Consider the following 4,633-nt stretch of genomic DNA (forward strand, 5'->3'; position numbering starts at 1 on the left):
GTGTGTGTGTGTGTGTACTATGTTGCAGATTAGGAGGTGCGAGACAGCAGATGGGTACGTCTAAAAAAGCCCCAAGCTCCCAACACCAATCAACGATTGTGAGTTGGGATTGGTGTTTAGGTGGCAAATTATTTCATTGGTGCAGATGAAAACTGATTATTAGATATCAAAATCACAGCACATTAGTGTCTATTTCTGACAAGTGAAACAATTAACAAAAAGCAAGACTCTTTGGATTATAGTGTCCCTTAAAAAGCAAAAATATGGCGCATAATCTGGCAAAATTGTGTGTTTGAGGACCATTTATATATGCTTCAACAAGACAGTTGCTCATCCAACCGCATCTTTCCCTCATAAATAAGTATAAACCATATCTTGCTGTGTCAGTGCAGTATCTGTGTGTGTGTGTGCATGTGTGACAGATGAACATGGACTAGTGTATGAGCAGAGCAGCTCATGACAATGACAGGACTTGATGAGCAGATATAGCCCGCTGCTGATGCCCTGACCATATGGACGGGTATTGTTGTGCCTCCCCCTCACCACCACAGATGGTGCCCGCAGCAACACAACACAACAGAACCTAAGCCATTGTTTTACCAGTAGCAATCATAATAAGGGGAAGGAGGGAGAAAGACAGGAAAAATAATTACTTCTGCGGCCAGGAAAAATCTGTCCTTCTTCAAGAGTTGGTGTCCAGAAGGGCAGATTCCTGAGAGAAAGCACCCAGAGTGGTTGTTGGTAATTGACTGATATGGTAATGAGTGCCTAATTATACCCGGTACACAGGCTCAGAGGGCCGCCTACACACTGACTGCCCCATGACCCGCTTTTTGACAAACTGTCACTTCATCTTGCCACATCACTCAAGGGCTTATCAAATATGACCCCAAAATAGACAAGCGATAATATACACACAGGCAGAGCTGGACATATGCACACACACAAATATGTACAGTACACTTGCAGGCGTGGTACACACACAGACATATGCTTGCACACTCTAACACTTAACCGCATGTGTGTGTGTGAATATTATGACACACAGGCATCTTTAGGCAATCAGTGGATACAGTAATAAGCCTCAAAATCATGGCATAACTCAGCAGTGCTATTAAAGAAATCCTTATTATTGTTTCTCCTCAGCCTCAGTGTCCAAGGGAGATCTAATGCATGATAGTATTGTGTAACCACAAATATACAGTATACAACAATTTTCAGCATTATTTTCAATTGTGTAACAGCGGGCCTATTTCTCCCTGATCACGATTTTCAGCTGTATTATTGCTTTGAAACATTATAGTCCTATTATTACGCATCTAATGGGGAAATGATTTACTGTGTAGATAAATAGGGCAGAATTAAAACATACAAGATGACAACACAGTGTTTCTCCTGTAATACATCTAAATATGTATGCCACATAATTGCAAGCCTATCATATAGTGAATTCCTCTTTACATGTGGTTAATGGGAGACTCTTAAGCAACACTTCACTTGAAACCAACATAAAACATTCACTATTTTATAAAAAAAGAGCCATTGCAATTTTCTGGCACATTCATTCAAATAGTTTACCATTGTTCACAAGCTATTCGTGTAGCTTTTATTTTTGACAGTGATGTGAACGGTATTCAAACTTACTCGGCAGGGAAGCCAAATTAAAAACCCTTTTGACCAAAACAGATTTTAACTCAACTGAGTCCCAAACAGTAATATTAGAGTGGCAGGCTTGTATGCTACACTCTTAGAAAGTTAGATACTATAAGAAAGACAAGTTTTATGGAGTATCGATTGTTTGGTTTGTGTTCCTTTTTATTCCTTACCTCCGCCTTGGAAGTCTTTTGTCTCCTTTCTTTAATATCTCTGGACATTTAACACTTTGTCTAGATAATGACAGAAAAAAGAATGAAGCTACAGCCAGCAGCCACAGCTTAGCTTGGCATAAAGACTGAAAACAGGGGAAGTGGCTGACCTGTTTTTGTCCAAAGTTGACAAAAGCATAGTAAAGAAATAGTCCACTATAACCCCTTGTAAAACATGTTGTTTTTATACTGTTTGTTCAGTTTTTCTACGAAATAGAGAAGCTATATGTAGAGAGAAGATTCATAACCTATAAATTAATTAGCTTTAGAGGTGCTGGAAGGTGGATTTTGTTATCTTTTTTGTTTCCCCCTGTTTTTCAGTGCTAATTGTCTGCTAGCTTCATATTTAATGAACAGATATACTTAAGACTCAACTCAAAAGTGAATAAGCATATTTCCCAAAATATTGTACTATTCCTCTAAGATTCCAGACTGTAACTCAGAACAGTTCTTTAAAACAGTGACCAAAGAAAATGTGCTTGATGATAATGTAAATGTGAAGTTTGAGAACACTCAAATAAAAAGAGGTTTATTGTGCTCAGTACAAAGATGAGAAAATGATTATCAATGTATTTAATTACATCTGTTACTTCAACAAAGAGGTATGCTTTAGCAAAAAGGCACAAAAACAAAGATTTGTGTGTAATATATTTAGCAATTTATACATTTTGGAGAAATTGCAGTATAGTTTTACACTACATTTATGGTTCAAAGTCTGTCTCAATGGCACTAACATGTGGTCCAGAGGAAACCTCGGAAACACCAACCTTGCAGTTAGAAGCTGATCCGCTCCACACTCCAAGTCCTCTGCTTAAGGAAAGAGTATTGTCTTATCCATCAGGTTATAAGGTTAAAGTAAAAAACACAACCAGCACGAGACTGCTTAGTGATTTTGTCCTGGCTGTGTCAGTTTCTACAGTGATTTTCTAATTTACAGCAACATCACGCTACCACAGAGGTTCGATGCTAACAGGTGGGGTTCACAAAGTTGATGCAATCATCTACACACATACCCACCTTTCCAGAGCACCATACAGTGCTAGCACAGCTGTTAGAATATGCACACCTTTTTTCTTTAACACTTCTCTTTCACCCATTAAGGCAGGCTGTTGCAAAATCAGTAGATCCTTCTGTCTGTGTGATGTCTCTGTAATCTCTGACAACCTGTCAGTATTCCTTCTCTCCAATCTGGGGTGTGAAGGTTTCATGCCAGAAAACAACAACCTAACAAAAATGAAAACACACCGTAAAGGAAAATATTAATCTTCTTCAAGTTTATTTTCAAAGGATAGCTCTTTTCATAGTTTAAGGAGTATGAACTCACGTTTTCAGCAGAAATTTAGTAAAGAAAACCTTCTTTAAGGTTATGGATAAAGAGGCTATTAGTGAGCAAGTACTGTACTTACGTTCAAATTTGAGGTACTTGTACTTGAGTATTTCTGCTACTTATATTGGACTAGATGTCAGAGGAAAATTTTGTGTTTTTACTTTACTACATTTATTTTTAGCCACTAGTTACTTTGCAGACTAAGAATTAGTACAAAACATGGTAACAATCCATCCTGTTTCATAAGTTCATTGTACGTTTTGTACATAAAATATATGAATCTACCCAACACTATATAAAATAGCTCAAATAAGCAGCAACAGTCAATTGTTAAATACACATAAATGCATTAGTAATAATGATACAATATACAATAGTAAAACACTTACATGGGTAATTTTCCAGCATTAAGAGTACTTACTTTTGATACTTTAAGTACATTTTGCTGATAATACCAGTGTACTTAAGTTAGATTTTCGATACAGGATTTTCACTTGAGGAGTATTTTCATAGTCTTGTATTGCTACTTATACTTATATCAACTACAAGGAGTTCTTAACTGGCTATGAAACAGTCTCAAATAAATACCGATGCCTCTATATGACCTACGTAAGCACACAAGACCATTAGCAAGAACACTGGCTTTTTATTTATTTTATTTTTTTTGTTGATGTCTGCCACTGTTAGATTTGGTCAAATTCCCCTTGAAATCAATGAAACAAGGTGGTAGAAACTCTGCCACTTTTGTCCACAGGGACAGAATCAACAAATGTACATGTTAACATTTGGTAAGAATCATACTTAGGTAAGGTGGAGACACAAACTGCACAAACCAGTGACTATATAAGACTTTTGATTCACAGCAACGTTTTTTTGTGTAATAGTTGAAAAGGCACAGGAGTCAGTAATAATATTAACAAGGTTTAAGTTTTATTTAAGTGGTCTAGTAAACAATGACAGTGGCACAGTGAGCCAGCATGCACCATTTAACCATAGTTAATTTGATGATTTACACCTCCTCTCGTGACATATTGAAATGTCTTCCATGAAAAAAAGCCTAGGCAGAGAATTACAGTAATCAAACAGACTAAAAAACTTGAAACTAAACACTTGGATGTTCATGTTGAATACACTTCCTCTAAACTGATTTTGGCTTTCATGCCTTATATACCACACATTCACTTTACAGAAAAGCAGTCAGAGGGAGAGAAACTGCAATAGAGAAAATGGGAGACAACAGACAGACAGACAGACGTTTCCTGTCATGTGGTGTGATCATGTATCATTGGTCAGCATGCTGGGTCAGACCCTCGCAGTATCAGTCCGGAGAGATGGCCCACCCTCCAGATGGCCTCGGTCCAACAGGTGGTCCCATCGTGGGGGTGGGGCTAAGAGGTCTGACATCTGCCATCCACAGCTAACCCCTCACACACACACACAC

This window comes from Morone saxatilis, unplaced genomic scaffold (assembly GCF_004916995.1).
Source record: "Morone saxatilis isolate NCDOM2014 unplaced genomic scaffold, NCSU_SB_2.0 Contig11, whole genome shotgun sequence".
Lineage (NCBI taxonomy): Eukaryota > Metazoa > Chordata > Actinopteri > Moronidae > Morone > Morone saxatilis.